The 19,050-nt window shown below is 34.5% G+C and overlaps 1 protein-coding gene and 1 long non-coding RNA gene across 3 annotated transcripts in view; both read right to left on the minus strand.

The window, feature by feature from the left end:
* Cv-c (RhoGTPase activating protein) overlaps positions 1-5,004 on the minus strand; it is a 233,802-nt gene extending 228,798 nt beyond the window's left edge. For both annotated transcript variants that reach the window (XM_083093742.1, XM_083093741.1), the window contains exon 1: positions 4,013-5,004. The gene's annotated coding sequence lies outside the window, so the exon portion shown is untranslated. The remainder of the gene's footprint in view (positions 1-4,012) is intronic.
* Positions 5,005-5,488: 484 nt separating this feature from the next.
* On the minus strand, positions 5,489-14,231 carry LOC145968692 (uncharacterized). Its single transcript, XR_014437829.1, has 3 exons — positions 13,933-14,231; positions 6,940-7,262; positions 5,489-6,413 (listed from the first exon to the last, which is right to left on the minus strand). It is a non-coding gene; the product is annotated as an uncharacterized LOC145968692 (long non-coding RNA).
* Between the last annotated feature and the right edge of the window lie 4,819 nt (positions 14,232-19,050).

Here is a 19,050-nt window from a genome sequence, read left to right on the forward strand (position 1 = left end):
AAGCGCGTCGTCATTCTTCCGTAATAAATTTCGTAAAACAATTGCTACACATACATGTGTGTGTGTGTGTGTGTGTGCTCGCATAATTAATAATTAGAGATTTAAATAGCGATCGTTCTTAATGAATGATCAACGATCCCCCTACACTTTTTTATATTACCTTTTGAAAATCGGAGAAATTCTGCTGCACCTCTTTATGATAAACCTACGAGCGCGTTAATAGACGAAATCTTATCGCAACCGATAGGCTTTTACATATATGTGAAGAATAGATATCCGTAGGACTATCTCTTTCTCTTTCTCTTTCTCTTCTAGTTCTCAGAAGTAATGATGTTTATTCAATTGATTGATAAACGTCATTGACAAGTCAGTGTGATATCTCATGTACTTCGAATGATACAATAAGATTTTATTTATTTTATTATTTGTAATACCAGGGTCTGTATATACCATGGCCCTTGAATTCGTGATCTTTTTATCTCTGAAGGAAAATACACTATATTTAATTAAAAGTGTTATATATACGATTGTACTTTGCATTATTAAAACCGTATTTTATATAATCTCGTGCGCGCGGATAAAATTATAAAATTGTCAAATTTAAAGAGATTTAATTTGAAAAATATTAATATATATACTTTAACATTGCTATTATTATGTAGAACATCATATTTATATGTATTTATATATATTTATTTATATGTATTTACATTTATATGCATCTTTCCATAAAACATTATATTTAATAATGATTGTCATTATTAAATAATTAATTTAATAATTTTTACAATATTTATTATAATATTTATTATAATATTTACTGTAATAATTATTACAATTATAGTAAATAAAAAATTAATACTCGTTAAAAAATGAATATGCTGTTTATATGCGACAATTACTTGTGTGTGTATAATCTCATAAAATAAGAATGTTTTTTATATGCATTACTTATAAAAAATAAAATTTTAAGTAATTATAAAAATACTTATAAAAAATAAAATTTTAACTTAATTATAATTTTAAGCTCTTAATTTTAATGACAAACGTCAATTTATGGCATTAATGTTTCACCATGTAAAATAGAAATCTTAGTTACATCGTCTGGAAAAGAGAGCTCTCTGCTGTGATCCGACTAGCAGAAATAACTCGCCCTCCCGCTTAGAATTAAGGAAACGGAACGTTGCTATTATCAATATAACCTGAAGCTTTTAGTTTCGCAATCGCATTACTATTTACCATCGATGTGATGACTGTTTATTTCGTGCAAATTGCCACGTTGCGATTTCTGCGAAGAATGCAATCATAGCAATTATATACATAAGCGCGAGCAATCAGTATTATTATTATACATTTTCTTATCGCGAATATTATATGTATATTATTATAATTAATTTTTTTACACGTAGATTAAAAAACAATTTATTATATTTTTTTTAATTTTTTCACCAAAGTTGTACCTATTTCATGGAAAATTTGAATTTTATAGAATAATTTGTATAGAATAATTTTTACAGTAAATGTCGTTCAATAAATTTTTCAATATAAATAACACAAGTTGACGTATCTGCATGTGAGGAGTTGCCATTCTTTTTCATTGCACGATGAATTAAAATTATTATTCAAATATTAATGTCATTATTTCGAGTGTCATACATCCTCATGCTATATACTAATCACGTGCAAAATAAGACTCGGCGATCGCCCGCGGTTGTTATCGTCTATCCGCACCAGCGATGATATTATGAAATAGGCATAAATAAACACTCTTTCTTTTAATGCACGTTCAAACATTCATAATTTTCAGTGTTGCAATATTCATTCAAAGATGTGTTGAATGAGGAGCTCAGATTCATAAAACATCAGTTGTTATTTTTCATTAACATGATTCATTTATTTCTTCCGTGATATCATAATCAATATCCTAAACGAATTTATAATTTATAAATAATTAATAATTTTTATAACAACGAGTGATGTTGCTATAAGATTTAATTCGAACTTTACATTAAATGCTAGAGGGATATTCTCAAGATTAATAATAAAATTAAATAATTATAAATTGCATATATTATAAATATTCTGGAAAATATATTCCAGTGCAATATTACAGTGAAACATCATTATCGAAATATTTGCCTTCTAAATTAGCGAATAAATCCCAAGCGAATTTATATAACAAGGAATGAAATTGATATAAGACTTAACTCAAATTTTTTATATTAGTAAACAAGATATAATTAAGAATATTAAAACATCTTCTCAAGATTAATGACAAAATTAAAAAATTATAAATTGAGCATATTATAAATATTATAAATGTTCTGAAGAATGTTTCAATATAATACTGCTGTGGAACATCATCGACAAAATATTTGCCTCCTGAATCGAAAATGGCGAATGGAAAAAAAACGCACGAGAAAAAAAAATTGTTTTCACGAGAAGCGAGCAGACCTAGACACGCGTAGATTTAATCGACAGCGCATTCCAAGAAGATGATGATTTCACGGTGATGTCACTGCGGCATGGAGTGGAATCGTAATCAGGATCTCGCCACCGAGGATCAATGCTTGGTTGAGCGACTCTCCCTCTTTCCGACGAGATAACCGATCTCGGCTACGATAAATCGCACGATTACGTGTCATGCGTCGGGTTGCGTCGCGACGCCCAGATATGCTCTAGCTCGAGATATATATCCGAGATGTTAGCGAGGATCTTCTCCTGTAAACAACGCGCCCAGCTTCCGGTTACGCGGTCGTGTAATCGGCGATATCACCGCGCGATTCGCGATCGGTTTAATTGGATGATCGAACGATCGGCAGTCTACTGGCCGATCTAACGATCTCGCCGTATCGTTTTAGTCTTATTATACGCGACACACGGCACCGGCATGGATTACAGTAGCGGTACAAAGGAGAAAGATTCTCGTTTATTACGTCACGCTATTATTATTTACAAATAATTCCAGCGACCAGTTCTACTTCGTTATTTAAATTTCACAATTTTATTTGATTTTTTAGAGATAGAATTATATAAATATTTATATAAATAATATATATAAATATATAATAATTTATAATATAAATATTTATATAAATAATATATATAAATAATATAATAATTTATGTAAATAAAACAATACAATTCAAAATTATATCGCACCCTTTATGCCAACGAATAATTTCCTGATTTCTTAGAGCTTAGCCAATTATTCCTTTATCGATAATATATAGGAATTTGTTTAAATTTTGCCTCGTGATAAATAAAATTATTTAATAATCATAACGCATCTTTATGTCAATGAATAATTTCCTGTTTTTTTAGAACTTATTTCTTTATTGAGAATATAATATAAATGACTTTGTCATTGACGTCATAGAATTGCATGTCGAACAAAAAAAACAGATTATTTAAATTATGTATTTTACTGTCATAGCGCAATATTAATCAGTTAGCCATAAACGATTATTCGCATTCATATTTTAATGCTTGCATCGATAAATTTTCTACATTTATGTCTATATATCGACAAAATTATTCCAATGTACGCATGTGCGTAATAAAATTTATTTTATTCAATAAAAATATTTTATAGTTTGTCAACAATATAATGTCAAATTAATCAGTCAGGAATTAATAATAAATTAATAATAAGTTAATAATAAATTCATAAGACGAAAATACAAAATATTTTTTTATATAATTGATTAATTTAAATTAATCACTCAGAGATTAATAATCTATAAGATGCAAAAATGCAGAATAACATTTACGTAATATACTCGGTGCCTTGAAAATAAACATGCAAATGAAGGAAAATTTAACAAAATTACAATTATCTCAACCAAATGAAAAATTATAAATGTTTATTCTTGATATTCCGAAACGCGAAACATTTTGTCCTTGACATAACCTCGTCAATAAAGAGCAGAAAATTTTCCTCCATTAATTTGCCATCGTCATCGGTAGGTACAATGTAACTATTGAAAGTAGAGAGAGACAGCACACTTACCTGAGGACTCCTCCAGCGAACGTTCGAGGCGACGAAACGACGGTACGCATCCACGTGTTCTCGGAGAGCGGCCGACGTTGAAATTCACTTGTCAACAAACGTCGGCGCGACACGAACACAAGAAACCCGCCAGCCACCGCGGCCGGTCTTCTCTCTTTCACGAGATCCCGCGATTATATCACCGCGGCCGTTCTTCCTCTCTCGAGGCAGGTTTTGCGCGCGTTTCCGGCGCGCTTCACTTTCCGCGAAACTCCAGCCAACTTCACTTCCGCGAAATCCCGAGCAACGTCCTCCTCGAAACAAACGACTCGCGTACTCTGGAGATACCACTTCCCTCCAACGTCGACCCGTTGTTTACGAAATGTCGACTCGATCCGATCGTCCTGGCGACAAATTCAGTTTACACCGGAAGGCTCTGAAGTCGGGCGCACTTTGATTTCCACTCCTATCGGTCGAGTTTTCGCGCTGTCATGGACACTTTTCGTTTTATTTTGACAGCAAGACATGAGGAGAAGCTTCTCGTACGCGAGTTCGAGGACGAATATCGAGAATCGGGATTCCAAGGGTTGTCTATTCGCGTTGTATACACCTCGCAACGTGTCACGTGGCTGCGACCGTTACTCCGCCACACTTGTTGATTGTCGCCATGGATACGAGCGCCTCGTTCCCGCGAAGTTTCCCGACGTACGCGCGAGAATCGGCCAACTCGCGCCAATTCTGACAGTTTCGGTCACCCGCGACCCGGAGGGGCCCGCGAATGCGTCACTTTCGATTTAATCCCGCGTGTATTCGGGCGTCGCAGCGCGAGAAGAAAACCGGAAAGACACTCGCCTCCACTCGGACGCGCTTTTCTCGAAAAACGTTCTCGTCCTCGACCTCGCCGTTTCCTCGACAGCGAAGGACACACTTGCGAAACGCAGCGCGGGATCGAAATTTCCGCTCGACGCGCTCGAAGTGAACCAGCGACACCAAATGCGACCGACTCCCGCGACCGCCGCGGCGAGACTGAGACGCGACAGGGGCGTGCGCATGCTCGGCACGCTTACCGCTCGGCCGAGCCAGTCACGGGAGTCGCTCCGTCTCTGTCGCTCCCGCGGCGCGCATCGTCGCGCGCACGTCTCTCTCTCTCTCTCTTCCGCGGACTGAGTCCGTCCCGCTCGCACGCTATGCGACCGCACACCGCTTCTCCTCCTCCCCCGTCCCGCGCCAAACTTCATTGAGAATCCTTATCTCCGCTTCTTTCTAAGAAGACTGGAATCGAAGATTGTGCGTGCTCCGTTTAATTCATCGATGTAATGTATGTCATATATGAATGAAATTTATATTTTTCTTACACCTTCGCGTCTGAATTGGTACACTTTATTTTAATGATGTTATATATTATCATGAATAATTATATATTATTGTTTATTAAATACATATAATTATGAATGATTTTACTATCAATCTATCTTTACAATAATATAATGGTACGTGTGTTATATTCTGTGTCCCTGATCGAACATATACTCGCGATATAGTATACACCTGAAGTAGGTTCGTAAATATTTTGCCACGCGCGGGCGCGTCAGTCGTTCTCTGTTGTATTTGACAGTAACGCGCATTTCGATTCCCCGTTTAATTTCGACGCCATTTAAATTGCCAGTGTGTTACATGTGAAAGAAAATACGCAAATGATTTTTCTGAAAGTATATATGAATAATTTTAGAATAATTTAGTGTATCGGTAAAGTGTCTACGTCAAAACATACGCGCGTGATTGTTTACGTCTCAAGGTTAAGACTCGTAAATATTTCGTCATAATTGAAGAATTTCGACGCTGGACCTGAGAATACAACTAGATCTAGTGACTGATCGATCTTCTTCGAAACAAGTAAGTTTTTCTTTCATAAAGATTTATACATATACAGTTTCTTATTGAATTATTACGATCAGCGCTAATTTCACACCATTATGGATATTCGTTTCATTTCACTTTGCTCGAACAAACGTACCATTACCGTTTTTATTTTCTTTTTTTTCGAACGGTGTTATCTTTCCCTCTCTTTCTCGCCCGACTCGGGCACGATCAGCTGTTCGGAGCGGTGGCACGCACGTGCGTATCCACGTAGGCATCCGTCGTGCCTCGGGCGCCGGTCCACACTTTTCACGGAATGATCAGTGGGAATCTAATTACATGTGCGTGTCTACCGATTGCTCGCTGCGCAATCGGAAACTTTTCTGACACAACAATACGAGTTAACTATGCGATGAATAATTCATTCGACGATTATATTGTTATTACGTCCTTAACTCCGTCTTGTCACTTCCATCTACGCACTAGATGTTTCTATCGATGGCCTCCAGTTTCGATTCTTCTCGTCGCGACATATGACATAATTTCTTCCAATATTTTCTTTTTTCTTTAAGGAGAAACGATATATAATTAAAATATATATAAAATATACGTAATTAAAACTGACAAAATATATATGATTATAATCAAAATTAAATATTTCCGATTTTGTGCTTAAATATTATGTAATCTTTGTGTTTTATATTCAAAATAATATTAAAAATTGCAAAATATATAATATTAAATATATATTTTATAACTAAGAAGATAAATTATAATTAAGAAAATAAAATTAATCAATTATATCTTCTCCCTATTTTTTTAATTATTATTAATTATTATTAATTTTAATTATTTTTATTATTATTTTTAATTATTATTAATTATACAACAAATTCTAGTATTATTAATCACAGTGACTTTCAATATGCATGCGTATCTATCACAAGTATGAAAAATTACCTCGCGATGCAAAAATGACGGTGGTTATCTCGACATAAAATAGATTTCTAGGCATTTTCGGGCGCGATTATGAATCCCGAGGTGACATGACCCGAAATTTATCGCGACGAGACTGATCGATAGAATGCAACCTTGTCGCGGAATGTCCGCTTCGACCGCCGGTCCAGCGCGAGCATGAGCGTCCTTGAAGGCAAGGATCCCGGGCCATTAATTCCGCGGAGGATGTTCCGCGAGAGGGAACATTCGTTCTCGCGAGACTCAGCTGTTTCTTACGGAACGTGCGAGCATGTTGGAGCACGCGTGGATACACGTTCCCGACTATCTTGAGTGAATAGTCCCGGCCGCCGTGTCGCCTCACGGTCTACTACTCCGCAAGATCTTTCCCGTCCGCCGTCGTAAAGTCGACGAGAAAAGCCGCGATGTCTGTTGAATCTCAGATTTCCGCGCGTCTCGGCTACAAATAATATTTATTTAACACTATTTATGACCGAGAGTTGAAAAATGTAAAGAAAGGGGGAAAGAATCTTTCCAATTGTATAAATTTGCGAGGGATATTTTCAAATTTTGCCTTAATTTTGAGGATAGGTTTTCCAATTGATCCATACAATTAAATAAGTTTTAATATACTTAATATCAAATTTTTTTATTAAATCTTATATTTTATTTTATTTTATATTTCATATATATTTAATTTTATATTTTATTAAATTTAATTTAAGAATAAGAATATTTTAATAAAGTGTATACATGTATAATGCTTCGAATAATCAAGTTGAAAAATAAAAACAAAATCGTGCACTTAATTTTAATTAAATTTCGCTTTTCTCGAACATAAAAAAATTCCAAATTTAATATCATAAAGAAAAATATAAACACATACACATTCTAGACTATAAAAATTCTTAGATTAATTTTGCCAAAGCCTATAGAAATTATTATATTGCTTTAGCAAACGCGTTTTTTTTTCGTGTCGTTTACCGTTATTTTCCGACGCGATGAATCCTGATACACGGAATTCGTAAAATCGGTTAGAAATCGATAATCGATGAGCAGGAAGGAGTTTCGTGTATACATCGCGGTCGCATGCCAGCGAGATTACCCTATTATTACTTCATCTAGTCCGGGATGGTGCAAGCTCGTGCCTTTCCGTACTTTAGATACGCTAGAATAATCAGCTATTTACCACGCAGGTTGTTCAACTCCTCTGCTTAAGAACAGCGCGTTCTTTGCACGCCTACGCTATAGCGATTGTAAATATTCACTTGAACGGAAATCCATAGAAACTGAGTGTTTATCCTATTAATTCTCTGGATATTTCAGTATTTTTTTTGCATTTTTATAAAGTACAGATGCAAAAATGTTATTTCCTTGTAGAAATCTTTCAGAAAAACAACAGTTGACAGCTATAGAATTAATTTTAATAAATTTGTGATTCATTGCACGAGGGAAATGTTAACTCAAATATAATTGCTATATTTTGATCGAATGAAAATTTATGTCTCATTCAGAAGCCTTTTTCTGGAAGTCGTTGGCGGCATTGCATGTCGCAAGAGAAGAGAGTCCGGCGGCGTCTTTGCGGTACATCGCGCGTTTCGACTTTAATTCATCGAAGCAGATATCATGGGCGCCCGCATGCCTTTTCATTAATCTCAATTACGGCGCAATTAAAAGCAGTCAACGAAAGTGGGGTCATGAACTGACGTGCCCACCTTCGTAATTGAGTTCTCTCGGATGTTCTTGTTTTCGCAACCAATTTTACCGCTACATTATATCATGTGCGATGAGAGGAATGTGAGAAAGTAGATTTTTTAACGTCGGCTAAATTATGCATATATTTATGAAATTTCAAAAACTAATTGCAATATATTTTTTGCGAGTATTCCCCCCCTTATAATTATTGTAAGAAATATAATATATATACAATTTAAATATAATTATATATATATGCAAGAAATTAAATAATTGTACAAAATAAATTATTTTTATTTAAAAAAAATTAATCAAAATATAATTTACTTTAATAAATGATAAATGAATGAAACATATATTCGTGAAATTATAAAAAATATAATTGCAATATGTTTTCTACGAACATTTCTTATAATTAATGAGAGAAATTAAATAATTGTATAAAATAAGTTGCTTTTATCTTTAAAAAATTTATGAAATATAATTTATTTTAAACGGCAAAGAAGGAGCTATGCAAGGGAGGCTCTGAGCTCGCGTGGGAAGTTCCGAGATCGGGGACGTGCCTTCTGAGCCGAGTTATGATATATGTGTTTTTGTGTTCGAATTCATCAAGACGCATTAGAGGGACCCGGAATATCTCGCATCGTCGATTTCATTTGCATTCCTTTCCTCGCCAAGGCCGCGTCGGGTCCATGGGACCCACAGCTCCAGGGGTCCCCGCTTGTTTCACTGCGTCTCTTGACTTTGAAACTTTCGTCCTCGCGCGAGGCGGCGCGTATTAAAAGTCTCCTCGATAATAATGACAAACGTTTATCCTCGCAGCGAGAATTATTCGTTTCGCGATCGTCCCGACGAGGGCCCCCACGGAAATGCGGGCATTAAATCAACGACTGGCACGACGAACCTAACTTACCTCGTTATCGCCCTTACACCCTCCACCGACACGCAAGATTTACTTAACAATGACGACGATGTCTCGGAAAGGCAAGTGGAGGGATGGAGATTTACTGTGCGTCAAAAATAATAAGTCCTATCGCATTGATTTCTAATCAAATGAAACTTGAAATTAAAATAATAAAGTAGAATAATATAACGTAATATAAATTACGTATATATATTATATATACAATAGATGAAATTTAAAAAATTTTATAATAATTCTTATAAAATATCATATGTATATAATTCTTATAAAATATGTATATTACATAATAGATTTACATAAATGTATTTAATTTAGAATATTTAGATTTTATTCAACTCTTCGCGACTACCTGTGCAATGTTTGTTGGCTTGTATAATTGTTCGACAAAGATCAGTTTTTTTTACGGTTGCAACGATAGTGTGAACTAGGTAGGGTCTAAAGAAAGCAATATAGATACGATCTTCCGGTAGAAAGAGATGAAACCCCCGTAGTGTCTGAGTCTATAGTTCTGTTTAAAGACCCTTTTATGGCTTTTGTCGGCTTGCGTGAAAATCCAACGGTCTATACAAATTTCTTTAAGAAGACAAGCAGACAGGTTGAGAAAAGTGTCTCACACATACAATAAATATGATCCTGCACCTTTACCTGCTTCCAATGTGGCAACATTGATATTTATGAATTGTAAAATTTGTATATATATTATATGAGAAAAAATATTTCTTTTCCAAGATCAATTATTCGTCTTTGCACAATTTTAATTATTAACATAAAAAATGATCTTACACAGTAAAAAATAAAATGTTAATTATAACATTTTTCACATGTCCCAGAAAGTCCCCCCACTCTAAATTTTAAAATAACTCATTCGTCGTATGTTACTTATTGACAAATTTAAAATGTTAAATAATTGATACAATACTTTACATTTATTTTTGTTATTTTGACTTTAAGTGTAATGTAAAAATAACATACAAATTAATTAAGAATTATATGAAAAAATAGTTACAATAACTCGTAAGAAATGTTGAGGACACTAACATATAATAGTAATTATTTTAACTTGAATCATTTGTAATAGAAACATTTGATTTTAGTAAATTTGATTATCTTGGTATGTCAAAGTTCAAGATTATTTGAAGATTCATTTTAACTTTTCTTAGAATGTTAAACTGACTTTGAGACATGTTGATTGCTTAAAATGATTATGTTAAAATTACTCAAAATAATATTCCATTTCTAAGAGACGTATACAAAGTGTTAAGTTATAAAGTTGACATAAATGTAATACACGAAAACGTTATAAAAATAATAACATATAGATTGTATGTTAATTTTACATTAAAGTACTAACCAAACGTGGCAACAAGAAAATTTTAACATATGGACGCACAATTTTTTACTATGTATCTAGTATAAAATTTTCTATGTCTTTAGGGGAGAGGCTGATTTAAAAAATTTTCATAACTTGGACGCAACATCGAGATTTGTTCTCTGTCCCATACACGGCATCGAGTTTCGATAACACAGACAAATAATGAAATCCAAGATGCTTCAGCCTAGTGTGCGTTGCATCGGAAATCCCTCATTGTTACTGTGTTCGATGGTCGCTTTCGCCCTTTCGTTTAGAAGATCGGATGTCCAACCGGTTCGCGCGTAAAACGATTCCTTTTATTTCGGTTTTTCATCGGTGCCCGCGTCCTTCTCGCCCATTCTTATGCTAATATCGAAGCGCAACGCTGGTAGACCGCCATAACAAATAATATAAAATATATCATTAACATTAAGGCTGAATTTGCTTTATCAAGATAAACAATCTTGTTTGTGACGATTCTTACACTCTCGGACATTTATCGAAATTTAATTCGCCTCGGAATATTAAGCCGATTCATCGAGAGCCATATTCTAATTATATCTCTGATTCAAATGTGACGCGCGCTATGAAAGATTATGCAAACTGCGGACACCGCAACGCATTATCGTCCTTATCACCCTATCAGCATAAACAAAAGCTATATGTATTACAATACTGGCGCTCGGCGCTTTAGCTCATCTCGAGATGATAATTGATAACATGTAAGTAGCACCGTGGGACAGCTTGCGGCTGCAACTTCAAACGCGGTTCGTGAAATCAACGACCGTTTCTCTTGTTACAAAGCGACACGTAATCTCGCTATTATATCATGTTGCTCGTATTATTTACTATTTTGACAAGCTTGGCGTTATCAACGTTATCTATGTATTATCAATGTTATCTCTCTTTCACTAATCTCAACTTGTTACCTTTATTATTGTAAGAGCTTTAATCCTCTTGGAAATAACTTGATCCAATTTAAGAGTACCACATGTATATAGTTCTTTTTAATAAAAATAATAAAAATATTAAATATAAATTAATAAAAATATTAAAAAATTTAAAAATCTTAAATATAAATTAATAAAAATATTAAATATAAATTAATAAATATTATTATTAAAAAATATTAAATATAAATTAATAAAAATATTAAAAAATTTTCACAGTTAAAATAGCAACAATAGCTTGGAGAAAAATATAATTTGTCTTCAAAACATCACACTTTCATTATTTTAATTGCTCCAAATTATCCAAAGAATTTTGAAAAAACATCCAGTCTTTTTTGGGCGCCCTGGATAATTTGAAACGGTAATTTCCATCCGAGAAAAGACATCTCGACGACAAGACAACGAACCGGTCTGCGAATGTTTTCCACACGGTTGTTAACGTCTCGTGCGTTTACGCACATGTGTTGCATCGTCTGCGCTAAAGTAAGTGTTAGAGAAACTAGGTAGCCTTGAGGGGGACCTGCGTTTTCTGCCCGCGAATTCTAACCGTCTGCGCGTCTCTCGTCGCTTTTATTTAAGAGACGACGGGCGACGTGTGTCATTGATTTGCATAGTCGGCGCGCCCATCGCTATAACCTTGTTCGTTGTGTCCGGGCATCGAAATGCATGGGATGATGCATTAACAGGAGCCACTTCGACCAAACTCCGGTTAATTTCGTTTGATTAATTCAGCCAATAAAATTGCCAACATGATAAATCATTTCATATTAAAGAAAGAGAGGGAGAAAGAAATTATTATGTCGGCAAAAATATTGTTGGCAAAAGTTAATCGTCGATATTTCTTTAGGAAAATGATTTTTTTGAGGGAAAATGACTGTAAATTATTTTTAAGAACTTTTTTTATTGAACATTTTGTTGCATACAAGGTAGAATACTTTTATGTGCTTGGCGTATTTTTTTTACCTTTGTAAGGATTTTTTAGAAGGATTATTATATCGGCAGAAATATTGTTGGCAAGTTAATCGTTGATTATTTTAACCGGAATTTGGTCGAAGTGACCCTAAGATACGCGTTTTCGACACTGATTAGAACCGCAAATTATTTCTCGATAATTTTCGCGAATCATTCCTATATGACATTTTTTAAAATAATCTCGTAGCTCGATAAAAACGATACTTGTCATTATTTAATGGGGATCCTGTGTGAGAAGAATCTCTTCAAATAGAACGTGATTGTTAATTCTGGAAGATTCGAGTTCACTGGACAAAGGAATGGAAGTAATAAGGAATGTGGGTTAATTGAGAAATGTATAATTTACACGACACCTCAATTTGTTATAATTAAAGACACGTCGTAAAGTACCGCGTGTTCGACATACGTGACTGGTGTAAATTGTAATATAAAGTTGTAAAAATAACATCTTATAAAGTTACTTTTTTTATTGAAAATAATATTGTACTTGCGCCTGTAGAAAGTTTGACGAAACTTTTTGATGTTAACGTGACACGATCGTTACATTCGTTTTTATTTATATATTAGGGACATTATTTTTGGAATTTAATGTACGTCCCCGTTGACAGCGACAGTTATTACATCGCGTTTCTCGCCGTGCGAATAGTTTTGCGCAGAAAAAGACGGAGATTAGGATGGAAAGACGTCGTAAAGAGAGCCCGAGAGAAGTCGCGAGACACGATTCCGTCGTGCTTTTATCTGCCGCACATTCCACGACCGAAATATTTCCAGTGCGCGCATAAAAGGGCTCCCTTCGTGCCAGTCTTTCGTTCCCAGTCAACGTTCCTAACGACTTTCTCGATCGTTAACGCTTCACCTCGCTGTCCAATCGCAGTTAGATAGGGTTGAACAACTGATAAAATTCTTAATTCTTGTAAAGATATCCATCTTTACATAAAGTGTATTAAAAAACCGTGTGCATCCAGTTTTAAAATTTACAAATTTGAAATCGATTTTTTTTTTATGAAAATCTGTTAGATGAAATAGCAAATAAATAATAGACTCACATATATTAAATTATTATAACATTTATGGTTGTTTTTACAAAATTTTTTTCACAAAATATATGAATAGAGTCAATATGTAACTTATATTATTTATTAAAAAATTAAGTATGCTTGATATTTTAATTAAATTTTTTTAACTATATTCCCTTCTTTAAAATAAGCAGATAAGAAAGATGTAAATGCTTTATCACCTCGTTTTAAGATTCTCAGAAGGGTGGAGTGTTTTAATGATGGAAAATATTTTCCAAGTTCCGCGCACTCCTCTCGCTCGAAATCATGGGACTTCTATTTCTGGAAATACAGTAAACGTGATCTCGAGTTAAAACGGAGAGAAGTGGTCGAGAGGGAAATTACAAGATCCCTAGCTTTGCGTCGTTCCTTCGTATCATTCTATTTTAGCTCGTCTTTAATTAACATCACGATCTTCTTTCACGCATTTCACATAAAATTACGCCGAAATTTTTCAATTCGGCGAATTAACGTGACTGAGGCTTTGTTTGCCAAACCGGCGTGTCTTCTGTTTGTCAAGACAACCGAATCACACGATGTCACACGAGTGACATCGCAGGCGTCGCGACGTCGACCTCCTGGCGCAGAATTATTTATTGACGCGCCGTCCAATAAATTATTTTCAGGACAGGGCGCGTCGAGAGGAACAGCAACGACGGGGTCGTTCTGCCTTATAAACGCGCGGACGATTTCTACGAGACAAAGTGTCGTGGCGTGGCTGTTACCACACGGCGTGGCATTGTTCGGTTCGCTTGTGTCAGTGGCGACGACGCTTTCACGGTCGTTACGACGGCTTTCCGTCGAAAAATATCGCGCGAAAATAAAAGGTTTTCCTCGAAGGATGCGCTAACTCATTGCGTCGGCTTTTCACGATAGAAGATCGGCAAGTCTTTTCTTATCTTGCGTAGATTTGAACCTAGGAAGAACGTCAAGTCCCCTTTGGTATGATACATCGTCAGAATGGACGCTTTGGAAGCTCTTTAAAATTTTAAAAATGACCGTGAAACGCTTTAAAATCGGCCACTTTAAGAATGACCCGTAATGCATATCTACTTCTGTCCCTATCTATGTCCCATATTGTCTCCACAACTGATACAATATGTATTTAAGTGGAAAATTTAGGACGCTTTCAAGGTACCCGGATAAACGAAACTCTTCAGAAGAGATCAAAGGACAAAGTATCATATTTCGAAAGTGTATTAAACGTTTTCTTTGTTTGGCCTATTATCGGATTTTCAGCTTACATGATCGAATTTTCGACAAATAAATGAAGATATGTTTGCGTATACAAATTTGCATATTTATGTTTACATATTTGTGTATGTTTCAATTTTTAAATCTTATCGTAATATTTATATTGACGATAATTAATTAAAAAGAAAAAAAGAGAAGTAGAGGAAATATTTTTTCTTTGATATAAATAAAAAAATATAACTTTTATAAATAATCATAATTACTTAATTTAATAACAATAGTTGTATTTTTCAAATAAATTATAATGCACAGGGAGACTCTGAAAAGTAAATTTCTGTTCTTTTCACGTTCAGAAAAATTCTCTTAATATGACGTTTATTCAAACGAATAAACGTCATATTAATTAATTATTACTAGCTCGTAAGCTAAACATGTAACGCGTATGAAAAACATTTTGTGGACCTAATATATAGGGGCAAAGATTGCGAGTTTTATATCGTTCGTATGGTGTACATTCGCAATACAAAGCGGCATTTGTCCCGCGGGAACATATTGCTAGTCATCGATTCGACGTGGGCCGACGGATGGCGAATTTACAACTTCCTCCCACAATGCGATTCCAACATCGACAACGAGCGTGTGATCTATGATTTAGCGACTAGCTGCGAGAAGGAGGCGTAAGCTCTCCGCGACTTGATAAAACACGATATTAAAATGCACAGCTTGCGTCTCCTGCTCGTGTGACTTGTTCAATAATGCAACTACGCCGACGCAGTACATTCAGTGTGTGACAAATAAATTTTTGTAAAATTTAAATCCCGTTATATTTGTTTATTTGTGATATGAAATAATAATTTAAGCAATTAAAAAAAATAATAATTTAAAAGATAAATTGAACGGTATTCAGTTGATATAAACAAATAAAGGGATACATTGAATTTTTGTGAATGTAAATACTCATATTGTTGTTGGAAGAATAAAAATTTCATTTCAAAGCCTTTGTGTTTTATTTGACTTTTGAATGATTTAGTTCAGTCACATGAAAACAAATGGAACGAGGAGCTATGGAGCATGTGCACCGGCTACATATCTGGCGATAAATCGTGCGAGAATGAAATTTGCGGCTTCCGAATGTTACGTTTTCTATCGGCAATTCTCTGCGAAAGAGTTTCTAATCGCCGTCGTAAATTGCGCGTCATCGTGAAAAACACTCGCGGAGAAAACGATATATTTCTGTTTGCATGAGAGAGACTATGTTAGGAGTTAAGAGTCGATGGATTTTTGCAACGCAAGAGTACGAATGAACATATGCTTGCAAAAATAAATAGAAATGAACTTTATCGGTATAAAATCAAACATTTAACATCAGGAAGATAGAACTTTTATGTGAATGTCTAATTCGAAATATCTCTTGTAACATTTATTTAGACATTTTCATTTTTATTTTTTGTAAAATGTCAAAAAAATTATTTCAAACTTATATTTATCTTCTTTCGACTAAATTAATTCATTAATTCTTTGCAGATTTTCGTAGAAATCCATAATATTATCTTTAAAATCCTCAAATCTTATTTTTATATTAATTCCCTTCTGTCAATTTATTGTATATAAAGGATAAAGAAATATATATAAAGATTTCTCTACAGAAATTATAAATTTTTTTTTCAAATCTGTTTACTTTTAACTAAATTAAAATCTTAAAATTTTTATATTCTTTATATCTTTTCTTTATATTTTTTCTTTATTTTATTAAATTTTTATATACTCTCTTTTGTCAATTTATTGTATATAAAGTAATGTAAAGATTTTTTATAGAAATTGTAAGATAAATTATAATAAACTATTTTCTCGCTTTGGGAAACGTGCGAGCTTCACCCTCCGATTGTATCGACAAATAAATCACGGCCGTGGCACGGAAGGGGTAATAAATCCGATTGGACTTTTTCTAATTATACGGCCTGTACCCCACGTATACGGCATTGAAGGCGCCTGTTCAGCGCCGTCCGTTAACAGCCGTTCGAATGGCGTATAAAACAAATCACCGCGACGTTTTCATTGCGGGCGAAGGAGGGAACGGCGAGAGTACGTATGCCGAAGGGATGCAAGAGAGAGGAAAGTCACCCTCTGTACAGTAGAGTCTTTAGCCGAATGTATACGATCGCCGAGCGTGTTGACGGGTCTCAGACCCTTTCCTCTCGCTCCGCTCTCCCCTCGCCCTCTTAGTTTTCGATTTAAACAAGCCCGAGACACACACGCGGACGACTTGGCCATATTTTTAGTACTGCGAGATCGTTTGGATCCTCTACTTGTCGACGACGCCGAGCGCATGTTCCCGACAGTGCAATGAGTTAAATAAAATCTGCCGTAACATATGTATGCGTGATTTGCCTTAAACTTCAAGTTCCTCGATTCGCACATGAAGCGATTAAATTAACTAAAACCCTCGGCTATACTCGATGCAGATTAAATTATCGTACAATGAATTTTTCGGATTTATTACGTATAAAATAAATAATTTGAATATTAATGTAAAATAAATAATTTTGATATATTAAATTATATAATATATTAAATTATATATATAAAGTAAATAATAATATTATTATAATAATATTATAATAATAATATTATAATATTACACACATGAAAAAAAATAATTTTGTTTTGCATATATTGAGATATATGTGACAGAATAAAACACAGAAAATATATAGTTTATTTAAAATTTCAAATTGAAAAACTTATTCCGAATATTTTCTTAATTTTTCTTTTTAGAATAGAATACGTTTTATTTTATTATTAAATATTTTTAGGTGAACTTTCTTTCTTCTCTTTCTTCTTCTCTCTCTTTCAAGCTCTCAAGAAGCACTCGCTAGGACTGACGAAAAATATATTACTTTTCTCTAGCGATACAAATCGCTTTCGAAAGAGCATTACCATCGTGAACATGTGGATTTAGCATATGTAGGTCGTTCTGGAGTAAAAAGAAGCTGCGAGTCTCCCTCTCTCGTAGAAAAAGCCCTTTTATCGTCTCGTTAGTACGTCGTCGCTCAAGATGAGAAACGATTATTCGGTGCTTGGAGAGCTCGGAGCGCATGTCGAATCGATCGGCACGGTCGATCCGAGGATCGGAATGACTCGCGAGCTATGAACAACTATCGATGCGCTATCGCGTAAGCGTTCTCGTATCATTCCCCTCTTCTCCTAATGACTGTTTTTCCCTCACGACAGTATGACAGAGCATATGATTAATAATGCGAGCTGAACAAGGCAGATGAGATTTTTCCCGTGCAATCAGCTGCGCGATAAATCGATATGCAGCAGTGGAGTAACCACAGATCTTCAGCTCCTAAAAACAAGTCATGCTTCTGTCGTAATTGCAAATTGAAGATCAAGAATTGTCGATTGAATGTAATATATGTTACGTCTGCTTTCATAATTATTATCCCTTTTTAATATATACAAAATTTTAATTTTCAATTCGATGTAATAGGCGATGTTAACAGTGTCGCCTCTGATATGCAACGAGTGGGAAGACAAGGCGATGACGTTAACGAATATTCGTTCCGTGTAAGCTTTTGTTCCGAGTGGAATTTGATTCTCTCACGGATATATAAGTAAGTGCATCCGTGATGCGAGCGAACAAGTAAAAAACAGTTTCTCACAGTCACGAGCAGCACATATGCCTGTCAGCCACACACACGGCTTGCAATATTGCAATAAACTCCACTAACGGTTACCAACTCATTAGCCGTCGCGATAAAAGTTAAAAAGAAACCGCGTGAGATGATTATGTAACGATTTTATGTTTAAGGAAACACAATGTGCAAAAATAAGTTCTTTAGAATTTGTTAAGAAATTTCAATATGAAGCTCCATTTATATCCATCTAAATTTATTCAGATAAATATTAGATACGTGTATATAACATTTTAATTAGAGATAAATAATCAGAGATAATATTTAATTAGAAATAAAGTAATTAAGTGTAATTAAATCCAATGTACTTTATCTCTAATTAAATGTATCTGGATTACAATATAATCAAGTGCAATTAAACGCAACGCGAAATACATAAAAGAAATGTTTCAGAAGAATAAACAGACC

The sequence above is a fragment of the Camponotus vicinus genome, unplaced genomic scaffold (genome assembly GCF_025532165.1).
Source record: "Camponotus vicinus isolate PSW18456_S1 unplaced genomic scaffold, iyCamVici1.0 SCAF_3, whole genome shotgun sequence".
NCBI classification, from domain to species: domain Eukaryota; kingdom Metazoa; phylum Arthropoda; class Insecta; order Hymenoptera; family Formicidae; genus Camponotus; species Camponotus vicinus.